Consider the following 12,607-nt stretch of genomic DNA (forward strand, 5'->3'; position numbering starts at 1 on the left):
CCTTTTGGCCCAGCTATATGTTTTCGCTTTTGCGAAAAATTCTCATTTAATGTTTATTCATGTACATAGTTTTTCTTTAGGTTTAAAAAAGGTAACATATTTTGCAACAATAAACAGAGATATTTCAGAATTGTCAAATTTCTTGTTTCTTTACCTAAATTCAATAAAACCATATCTTAAAATCTATATACAGGGTGGCCTATCAAAAACAGTTCAGCAGCTGTGTAAAATTACAAGAAGATCCCATAATATAATTTTACCAGTTATTAAAATGTGGAGGTATGAGGTCACTCATACCTCCACAATCAATTAGAAATTAGAATTATCTTATTATCTAGAATTCTCTAGAGCAATTTCTAGGGTTCATGACCAACGCTCACTTTCTCCTTAGTAAGCGAGTATCGCCATTTGGATTATCGAATCTTTTCGTCGTGAAGATAATTGCTATGATTTCTAGTATGTTTTTTTGGGGCAAAAAAAGAAAGAAAACACGTTACATATAACAAAATCCAAAGTTAAAGATTTTACAATACTACGATAGATTTCAGTCTATTTTATACCACGGAAAGAGAAAAATATCTTATTAGACCAGCGTTTTTTTTTTGAGAGAACTGACGGATTTAGTAAAAATGCCCCCTTAATTTTTGAAACTTGTGTATGTTACTAATGTTGAAAAATCGTTGACTACACAATTCAAGGGGGTATTAAAAGCATTTTTCATAATTATACTTATTTATTAAAGAATCATAGGTAAATAATTAGGTACATAATCTAATAATTACGTTCCAACTTTTGTTTAGTACAGTACGCTTGAAAGTGAATAATTTCATTATCAAATAAAAACTCCAGATCTGATATAAGTTTCCGTCAAATATTCCGATCTTTTACAAATTTCATTTAAATCGATGTTGCCAAAGTCAGTAATCAGAGAAAATTTGTCGTAGCTTTTTCATATGCTAGGCACTTAGTTTTTCTTAACTCAGAATCGACGTTGTCAAGAATTACGTTAAAAATATTATACTTCAACTTTGAACTCCATTCGTGTATGTAAGCATTAGCTGATGCTTAAGTCACTCAACGATAGTCTTTAATCATATCAGCTATGCTTATATTAACCATTTCTGATTTTTAACATTGATCTTGAATGTAAGAAATGGCAAAGAATCTGCATGAATGATGTTGCGAGTCACTTTAGTTTAATTCCAAACAATCCAGCTTCTTGCCGCGTAATCGCAGTTTTATGTACTTGCTCAAATAACATCAAAATTTCAATGCTTTTGTCATAGTGTGCATAATGAGCATTTTTACTGCATCTTGACAAGCTGCCCATCTTATTTCCGGTACAGATTTCAAGGCAAGGTTTTTCCAGATTGAGTTTGTAGAGTTGCCAAGCGATTCGTAGGTGCGGTAAAAAATGGTACAATGGTTGAACTGTATTAAAAAAAGAAGCTGCTTTGGTACAACTTTTCACCAATTTCGAATTCTCTTTCGGGGGCCGATGATTCAAAGGTTTACTCGATTCTTGACAAATTCAGTAAAATTAATATTAGGGAAAATACTCCCAAGATCCATAGATCACTTTTATACGTCACGTACCATATAGGTATTTTATTTACATCAATCTATTTATTAAAGCTTTTTACTTTGAAGAAACAAGTAGGGGTAGTTATGGTAGGTAATATCTACAAAAAAAGACCATTGATACTTAAGACTGTTTCATTATAAAACAATTTAAAGGTTGTGGTCCAATATCATATTTACGAACTGATTCTTATACAGAAGAAAAAGAAGAAATGATCGACTGAAATTGTGAAATGGCCAAAAAAGTAGAAAATGCCAGCAAAAACTAAAATTACTCAAAAAAAAAAACACTCTTGGAATCTGCAACTGCGGTTTGAAATACAATAAAAAAACTCGTAGAAAGAATAAATTAAATACCGATCCACAAGGATCACAAATCCTTCAAGAATCACCTAATCACCTATTGGCTTAGTCACTTATCTTGGGAATATTTGCTATCATAGCTTCATTGAGTTCAAGATATTCTTATTCCGGCCACTTGATCTATTCTTATCTACTTCTGCCAGAATACATCATTTGACCTGCTTATCGCTGTGTATTATATTCAACTGACCACCAGCTAGGGGTGACAGGACACAGAACAACTAGTTAAGTGGGTGAGCTGGTAACGCGAATTCAAACCTGCGAACGTCTTAATGGAAACGTCACTCACGATATAAGAAAAACGCGTACGTTACAACCAACCATGCGCGCAGAAGCCTTAGCCACCTTACGGGACAAGTTACGTGAGCGTTGTTGCGCATAATAGGCATTACAAACGTTTCTATGTAAAAGCTTTTCACTGATGACATTCAGTTGCTTCACAGTATATAAATTTGAAATGTCTTAGTTTCTTGAATACCTACTTCATGCACATCCAGTAGACTACTTGGCGTCATTCACTGGGTCAATCAAATAGACGAAAAAAGCAATTGGCCTTATAGGATTGAGCACACATTGTTTACTTATATATATATTTACTAGTTTACATACATATATAGTTTACATATACACGGGTGTTGAACTGAAATTATTGTACTAAAATGTAAGGTTGGGTAGATCTAAACAAAGGTTTTTTTCTTATTAACCTAGAGGCGCATGCGCATGCCTTCAGTGATAATAGCGCATTAAGGTCCGCGCAGTGGTATCTAGATTTATAGATATCACTATGCGGTATATGCTATCTAGATTTTCAAAGTTCTGACCAGCCGCTTCAATGCAAGCATGACAGCGTCGTCATTTCCTCCTGCACACGTTGAAAAACTTCCCGAATTTCTTGAATTTCAACAGCAGCCGTAACAATCTTTCCTATCTTCCTCTGTTTGAACCGGAGTGTTGTACACAAGCGCCTTCATGTGACCCCACAAAAAGAAGTTGCATGCAGTCAGGTCTGGTGAAAGTGGAGGCCATGCATTTGGTGCGCCGCTGCCAATCACTCTTTCTTAATGTGCCTGGTTCACATGTTCCCTTATGGCTAACGGGTAATGTGCTGGCGCTCCGTCGTGTTGGTACCAAATGTTTTGTCTGGCATTTAAGGGAATATTTTCTAACAATTCGGAAAGCGTTTCTTGCAGAAATGTCGAATGAATTTTTCCATTTAGTTGTGGTGGCAAAAGATACACCAGATGGCAAGGGCCAACCACAGTATTATGAAACAAGTCCTGCCCAAACATTCACTATAAATTTTTGTTGAAAACCACGCAAGTGTATAGCGTGGGGATTCTCTTCAGCCAAAACGTGGCTATTGCGGCTGTTGAAAATCCCTTCGCGGGTAAAGGCGGCTTCATCCTTAAACATCACTAAGGATGAAAACTTGGCGTCGCGCCTCGTTTGTTCTAAAAACCATTGAGCGAATTCTACCCGACGAACATAATCCTCAGACAGAAGTGCGTGCAACTTTTGAAAATTAACTCGATGCAGTTGTTGTTCGTGTAAAAATCGTAAAAAAAATCCGGTCTCTCACAATCTTAAAAATCTTTTTATTAACCTATAGGCGCATGCGCATGCCTTCAGTAATAATAGCGCATTAAGGTCAGCGCAGTGGTATCTAGATTTATAGATACCACTATGCGGTATATGCTATCTAGATTTTCAAAATTCTGACCAGCCGCTTTAATGCAAGCATGACAGCGTCGTCATTTCCTCCTGCACACGTTGGAAAACTTGAGCAGACCATTGAGGGAGGCCATGCATTTGGTGCGCCGCTGCCAATCACTCTTCCTTAATGTGCCTGGTTCACATGTTCCCTTATGGGCCTTATGGCTAACGGGTAATGTGCTGGCGCTCCGTCGTGTTGGTACCACATGTTTTGTCTGGCATTCAAGGGAACATTTTCTAACAATTCGGGAAGCGTTTCTTACAGAAATATCGAATAAATTTTTCCATTTAGTTGTGGTGGCAAAAGATACACCAGATGGCAAGGGCCAACCACAGTATTATGAAACAAGTCCTGCCCAAACATTCACTATACATTTTTGTTGAAAACCACGCAAGTGTATAGCGTGGGGGTTCTCTTCAGCCCAAACGTGGCTGTTGCGACTGTTGAAAATCCCTTCGCGGGTAAAGGCGGCTTCATCTGTACACATCACTAAGGATGGAAACTCGGCGTCGCGCCTCGTTTGTTCTAAAAACCATTGAACGAATTCTACCCGACGAACATAATCCTCAGACAGAAGTGCGTGCAACTTTTGAAAATAAACTCGATGCAGTGTAAAACCTCCCATACCCAAACATGGTTTATTCGCAACGAGTTCAGTACAGCTCGGGTACGTATGGAAGGAGATTCCATCAATTTGCGTTAAAATTTCCTTTTCCATGCCTGGTACACGCACTGTGCATGGTCTTCCCTCCACATTATGAGGCTTCTGCAAATTAATTGTTTCGTTGCCATAAACCATCCGGATGAATAACAAACACTTAATTTAAGTTAAAAGATCTTATTCGTAATAATCCGGTCTCTCGCAATCTTAAGTGCAAACGTGAAAATAGTCCCCTTGCAAATAGCTATATAACCTTCCACGTGTCTCCAGAGATGTCGTGCGGTATACCCCCTTGCATCGCCGCGATGATTCCAGAATGACGAAAAATAGCTTATGATATTCGCAACGTTGCCAATATTGTTACACTACCGCCTTCCTAATCCCTAAATCCTCATTTCGTCCGAATTGATCCCAGAAGATGAAGATGGTGGATGTCGATATAGGCATAAGGTTCCCCTTTTGCGACAGGATCTCTCGTAGTAAGAATAATTCACTCTTTTCTCCAGAGAATGAGAAACACGAAACAACGAAATTTAAGTCGTTTCTATTATCGCGAGCCGACTCTTCTACCGAAGAAAAAGAAGAAAGATTCTACTACGATTGTGAAATAACCCAAAAAAAAGCAAAAATACTATCTATTCCCGGGATCTATAGTTGCGGCAAGAAATATGATAAAGAAACCGGTAGGACGACATCTTATTCTGAACATTAACCATCAGCGTATAAGAAAATCAGCTAATCTCTTAATAGCTCAATCACTTCTTAAAAATATTTCCTCCTATTCCGGCCACTTGATCTTTTTTTTATGTTTATATTGTTTTTTATCTTCATTCTCGTCCAGGATATATCATTTGATCTGCTTATCGCTGTGAATATATAACTGACCACCAGCTAGGGGTGAGCGAGTGGAGTTTTAAGAGAAAGTACAGAACACTAAACAACCACTTGTTGAATGGATAACCTAGTAACGCGAATTAAAAACTGTGATAATTTTAGTCTAAACATACCAACTACAATATGAGAGATAAACTCATACGTTACAACTAAGCATGCGCCCAAAAGCCCCACCCACTTTACGTGTAGGTGTTACAGCCGTTACAAACGATTCCATGTAAAGGCGTTTCACTGAGGACATTAAGTTATTTTTCAGATTAAACTTGGAATAATCTAGTTTTCTAACTACCTATTTTATGCACATTCAGAAACTTCAGACAAATAAACGAAAAAAGATAATACATTAGCTTTACAGGATTGAGCACACAACCCACAGTTTGACAATTTCGATTGTTGAATTTGGATTGTTTTCGAGGTACCATCCACGAAAGCACCAGCATGATTGCTCAACTGGAAGAAGCCGCAAACGACTTGCTAAAAATTTCATACTGCTGGCTTACGACCAAGGCATTGAGTCCTGGATAATCCAGTACCTCTGTCCCAAACAAGACTCGCCCGAAGATATGAAGAAACTCACCAGAGAGAACTGTAGACTCGAGCGAGTGATTCTGCCAGGGTGAATCCAGGATTTAGGAAAAACTGCGCTACGCTTCTTTATAGATAGACAGTGCTCCGCAAAGATTGCGGATCTGGACTACAAGAACCAGACTATCTGGGGTAGATAAAGATCCCTCCGCCGAACCCCCAGCGAATTAGAGGAGGCCGCCTGAGCTACCACCCCGATAAGAAGAACACACATAAGGGGAAAGTGATAAAAATGTAATTGAGGAACGGAAAACCATCAATGGATTCGTATTCGTTTTGGTATTCGCCTTCTAGATATCGCTAGGATGACCAAGCCCCTAAAGAAAAGAAGAGGAATACATCTTCACCGTCAAAATGATTTTGCCACTGGAAAACTGGCTTGGCCGATGAAAAATCTCCGAAATCATTACGATCGGGAAGTCCCGAAAGAACAGAAAATTCCCACAGAACTCCCGTCCAGTTAGCTTCCTCTCCGCAGTAAACAAGATTGCAGAGAGGGATATCCTATTTTAAGCGAAGAAACTGGGGCTTTAAGAATAATCCCTCTTAAGCAAATTGGATTCCTAGAGTTCTTAGAACGCTAAGTACCATTATTGGTGGACATGATTTCCATCATGGAGCTTCAACTGACAGCACTCCACGGATGATCTGATCGATGGAGGAATTACGACCTCCATAAAACTTGCCCCCCTTCCCGACCCAAATTCCAACTGCTCTAGACGAAGGAACTATAAGGCTGGATTCACACTATGCTGCCGATTACGGTACGCTCTCGGTCCAGTCTCAGTCCGGTAAAATCAGTCGACATCTACATTTTCGGTTTAGCACAGCTTACGGTCCAGTCTGGATACATCATTCGTTGCGTGAACGCGTATATAGATTTTTAATTGTTCGTGAAACATTGCATTCAGTTTTGATTTTGACGATCTAACCATTATAGCTATTTTGCTTGCTGAAAAAAATCAAAATAAAAAAAAAAGAAAAAAGAAAATATCAACAAGACGAATGTGGGTTCATTCAAGTTTAATCAATAAAATGGAAACAAATGTGTTAATTTTTATTGTAATCTTTATTATTGTTATGTGTGGATTGTCATATAAATTTTGTGACGACTGATTGTCAACTTGCTCGTATTGCGACGATGGTGTGATTAAACGTGGCGGGTATGGAATGGAATTACCAAATGTGGGAATGGAGTGGAGTGATCAGTGGGAATGGCGAGTGGAGTAATTGCCTGTTGATTCTTCACCTGTACATTCAATACTCATACATTGCGAGGGTGGTGTTGCAAAATCAGGTGGAGAAGCGACGTTTGAGACGTAGAAATTCGATGAAGATGATGATGATGCAGATAGAGCAAGAGATGGCCGTTGGCCATGATAGGTTGGTGGTGGTGACAAGAATGGTGAACTCGGAATATGTCTTGGCGTTCAATATTCTTCCTCACTTTAACTAACTCTGGTGAATATTTTCGTCTGCACCATATGTTGATCAATGGCTAAAAATTTTTTCACTGTAGAAGCCATTAAAGAGATGAAATGTCCTATTGGATGAAATAAAACTAATAATAAAATCGTAAGTTTGTGCTTTTTTTTTTCTAAATTATATTTCATTAGAGTGAATGATGCGTTTTCTTGTTGTGTAAGGCCTGGTCAATTTTTCACTTTTGAAACTGTCGGGTCATAGTAAATGTATTACTGATATTTCTCGTCGGTGCAATATCCTCATTCTCATTGCATCTAACAGAGCTGGTTTGCACACCTGATATCCTCGTTTCCCATTTCAACAATTCTTTCACTGTCTTTGTCAATAATTGATGACGTTCGTCGCCTATCAGTATTGACAAAGTCATTGAGGCATTGCATGAGATCGCAATACCGCCATTTTGAAATTTTCGGTGCTGCTTGGCCACTTCTAGTTTTTAATTTTTATAAATACTTTCGGTATTGAGCTCTTAAAGATTCCCAACGATTTTTGGCACCTGGTATTAAAGGAAAGTAGATAAGGAATACAATAATAAAACTTAGTGTAGATTTCTTATAAACTAATTAATTTTATGACTTTCATTAATAATTAATAATAACTGAGTTATGGTTTAACTTTTTTTTTTTCAAATTTTTGGTTAATGGAGATTCATATAAAAAAATTGCTTTCATCTGCCGTGTGGCCATTTAACGGTACGAGTTTACAGTATGGTTAGCACGATACTTGTGCTTGAAGTGTGTGCAGCAGTCTTGTGCATGCAATGTGGACAATGTAGAATTTTCCCAATTGTTTAGGAGCATTAGATGGCAAGCATATCGGAATCGGAATAAGCTCCAGCCACCAGTGAATCACTATGTTTTAATTATAAAAAGACATTTTCAATTGTATTGTTGGCCTTGGTGGATGCCAGTTGTAAGTTTATAGCCGTAAAAACTGAATCGATAAGAAAATGGAACGATGAATATTCCCGAAGACTCTCTACTACCAGGAACGAAAATATTACCTGCGTATGTGATTTTGGGAGATAAAGCACTCCCATTCAAGAAAAAATATTTAATGCGGCCTTATCCAGGATTAAAAAATGTTGAAGACAACGAAAAGTGAATCTTCAATTATTGCCTATGTCGAGGAAGAAGATTAGTAGAAGATGCCTTTCAGAAAAGATTGATAGCTAATCCCGAAAATGCAACTTCGATTGTCTTGACAACATGCTTTTTTCATATTATTACTAGGAACAACAAGGCGGAAATGCACAGATTCAAGCGTTTAAAATAAGAGAAATTAAAAAGAAAATGTCAATTCTCCGATAGGTTCAGTACCATGGCAAGCAGACCGTATTCTGTGGTAGACAATATATTTTCTATGTTTTATATTATTAATGATTATATGATAATTGATTGACTTACTAGTTAATTCTAGTATTTTCTCAATTTCTTCCCACGCCTTAGTATAGTGACTACAAATCATACATTCCTTATTCAATTAAAACTGATTATATTGATTTTTTAATTTTATATTCTAAATACTGATATTGATCGATATTTTTCAATTTTTTTTTCTGCATTCGAATAAAATTTCAAAAATCATAATAAATATTGTATACATTTACTTACCTTTTTCAAATGGTCAAAATTTCTCAGCCATTGCAAAACTGCGGAGTATTTGCACAGACTGAGAGCTTCGAAAGACTAAACCAAAGCCATCCACACTATCGATACAAGTCGCGACAAGTTCGATCACGCTCCAGCAAAATATTCGTCAAGCTGGATCGACGTTGGACTGCGACGTGGACGTACGGATAATGTGAACGGAGCCATTGTTTTTCATTAGATTTGACCGGACTGAGAGCGAACCGTGATCGGCATCATAGTGTGAATCCAGCCTAATAGAAGAGTACTCTTTCGCCCAGCCCCAGGAGTGGGCTGCCGCCCTTGACACACACGACAAAGATTTAATAGGTGATGTCCTCCTTTGTCGCGTGCGAAGCCAAGATTATTCTGTAGTCTTTTATCGAGCGAACTAACCATGCGCTTAGAAGCCCCACCCTCCATACGGAACAAAGTGCGTGAGCGTTGCTGCGCATCGTGATAGTTACAGACGTTACAAATGTTTTCATATAAGAGCCTCCAGTTTCTGATGACTATCTGAGATCAGTAAATTGTCTTAGATCACGTACGGATGAATATTAAGTTTCCTCATTTTCTAATTACTTAAGAATTATTGGACGATGCGTTTCATGGCCAGAATGGCAGCTTTTTGTAAGATTATATAAGCATTGCGGTCAGAGCTATTCGCACTATCTGTATTTTCGGCATTGTTGTTACGTCTTCCTTCAGATCTTAATTTTTGCGTCTCTACAAATATATGGTCTATGTTGGTGCCTATCTTGTAGTTGCTGATTGTCCTGTCAGTAAGGGATTCTAGTACGCAGGGTTGGTTCATATTATTTCCGACAAACGCCATAGTTGTCAAAGTTTAAGCCTGTATTTATAATAAATATAAAAATCAGAAGTCATCACTTATTCTTATTCCCTGAGAGCCCAACTTTTTAATAGAAAAATTCATGGACCATGTTTGTTATTAGTTCTCTGAATAAGCTAGACATGTCTTAGTTTTCTGAATACCTATTTTATGCGCATTCAGATAACTTGACTTCATTCTGACATCACTGTGTCAAAGAAACAAAAAAAGAAAGTACATTGGCCTTGTGAGATTGAGCACTCAAGAAACAATTTGAATAATTAGAGATACCATCTCTCCACTCTGCCCGATTGGAAAAACGGAGGCGCTGACTGACTCCATCAATATAGAGAGGCCGTCTGAACTACCACCCCGATGAGAACGACCCTCATAAGAAGAAAATTATAGATGTAATTGAGGAACGGTAAACCATCCACAGATTCGTGCTTCAGTCAGCTTTCTAGATACTGCTAGGATTGCCAAGCGACTAGCAGAGGAAAAATTCAACCAAAGGACCCGCTTACATATTACATGATCAACACGATTCTGCGACTGGAATACCGGCCTAGTAGATAAAAATCTCCAACATCATCACGATTAGGAAGACACGATCAGACAGCTTCCTTCCAGAAGTCCGTAAGTATGCAAATATGCTAAGCTACTATAAACGATGAGACTCAGGGTCTAAGAATCATCCCTCCTAAACTAATTTGGTTTGGTAAAGTTCGAGAACACTCTTCGGTACTCTAGGTGTTGCGATTGGTGGATATGATGTCCAGGACCCTCTGATCCTGAACTGAATTTATTTCGTCAATGAAATTCTTCATTGAAACTGAATATTAATGCGTCATTACCTTATTTCGACGTTCTTACCTTACTAAAACATTCTGGATCAGGTAGTAGTGTCTGTATATGTCGCCTATAGTAATAGTAGGGGAAAAGTGTCAGTCGGATAAGTTTAAAGCCATCCCTTTCGCCATCCGCTGCGATCCTTTCTCCTAATAAAGGAGAGCAAGCCTTCCCAGTTAAGGTCTTTTACTTCCTGCCGTAGCAGGAAGAAGGAACCCATGGTTTCTCTCCTGATCCTAGTCCATCATTCGCATTTTCTTGATACAAAATGATATGGCGTTTCCTCCGCCACGCCACAACTAGGACACAGCCGGCTGGTCGCCACGCCAAATATATGCAGATGTCGGTTGAGGCTACAGTGACCTGTTAGGACTCCGGTCAAAATTAGTATAATGCCTCTGTGCCGGGACAGCAGCCACGCTATCCTAGTTTTAGTTGGATTTGATAGCAAGTCTTTGGCCTATCGACAATCGCCGCTCCTACTCCAATTTTTTCTAGTCTTTTCCTATGCCTAGTAGTTTAGGATATGGGAAATGTATCTGTTACTTAGTTAAAGGTAAGGCTCGGACCTGATTCGTTCGCCCGCTTATTGCCGTCCACCTTGTTGTGTACCGGAACCCAACACAGTCTCTTCCTCCTACGTCTTGTCCAGCGCATCCCTGCAGTCAAAGCAGTTTGGAATTGGTCGTCGGAGTAAATGATTATTTCAGTTTTCGAACCCTGTTTGTCTTCTTCCCTTGTAACCACCTGCAGAATTGCAAAAACCTTCGATTGAAAGACGCTAATATCTTCCAAGAGAAAAAGCTTGTCCTCGATCGGTGTCGCTACGATTCACTCCAGTTCCTGATAGCTGGATAAGGGGAGGCGATAAGCGATCTGCGTATCTGCGAGCTGGAAGCAGAAGTTTCTTAGGGTTCCGTGTTAAGACATTACCTATTGTTTATTTTCACCCATGACATCTTTAGAACTCCACGGAACTGACTAGCGATCTATGTGGACAACACCGCCGCCTGTTCTGCCATCGCTGGTAAAACCATCCCTGGACTACTGCTAGAGGTTATCTTCATCATTGCTACGATCGACTATGATCTCTATCCTCATCGATCCATCCATTTATTCTATTGAGGATAAGGCGACCGGCAAAGCGAAGGTGATGATATTATAAAGTCTGCTGATTTAAAAACCTGAAGGAACGTTTACTAAAGATACTTAACGCTTTTAACGGACAAGGCAACAGCGCCGAGGGGGTAAGTTCTCGCTTCGCGTTTTCTTTTTTTTCGTTACATACTCGTATACAAGACTGACCAATTTCTTTCGTAGTTGTTGAAATACGTGCAACAGAAAATCATAGGCAAATTCTTAAAGAGAGAAGGCACTGATTATTAAGAGGGAAAATGTGTTTCTAAGTAGATCGATCTCTAGGTAGAGGGCGGTTCCTTTTTTAAGTTCTGATTTAGATGTATAATTTTTATAAATTATAAGTATTGATTTCCGCACCCAAGACCTGAGTTAACCAGACCACCAGACAAGGCTACCAAATAAAAATAGGCATATATTACCACCGCGCAATACTAATCGCGTAGAAAATCAGCTTAACCCTAATTTTATAAATATTTTTATTCCTATTAAATTAAAACCAAATATAAATAAATCTAATATTCTTAAAATACAAATTACCAACGCGCAGCACTAATTACGCCGTAAATCCGTTTAAAAAAATGTATTTTATTATTAATTTGGCTTTATCTGACCTAATCCGAATATAACTAACGTCTATAACAAATCAACGACCAACTATCGAAAATCTTAAAACGTCGATGTTCATTAGACAGCACTAATGACGCCTATAGTTCCTTTAATTACCGCATGCGCCATGCGATTAGTGCGGAGTGGGGGAACGGCGCGGAGAAAATAGTGGTAAGCGGCCTTTTTTAATAAATTAAATTATATTAAATTAAATTTGTTTTAGTTTATTTATAATTTTTTATGGCTTTTGCAAATTTTTTTTGACTTCA

Source organism: Anthonomus grandis, chromosome 22 (assembly GCF_022605725.1).
Source record: "Anthonomus grandis grandis chromosome 22, icAntGran1.3, whole genome shotgun sequence".
NCBI lineage: Eukaryota > Metazoa > Arthropoda > Insecta > Coleoptera > Curculionidae > Anthonomus > Anthonomus grandis.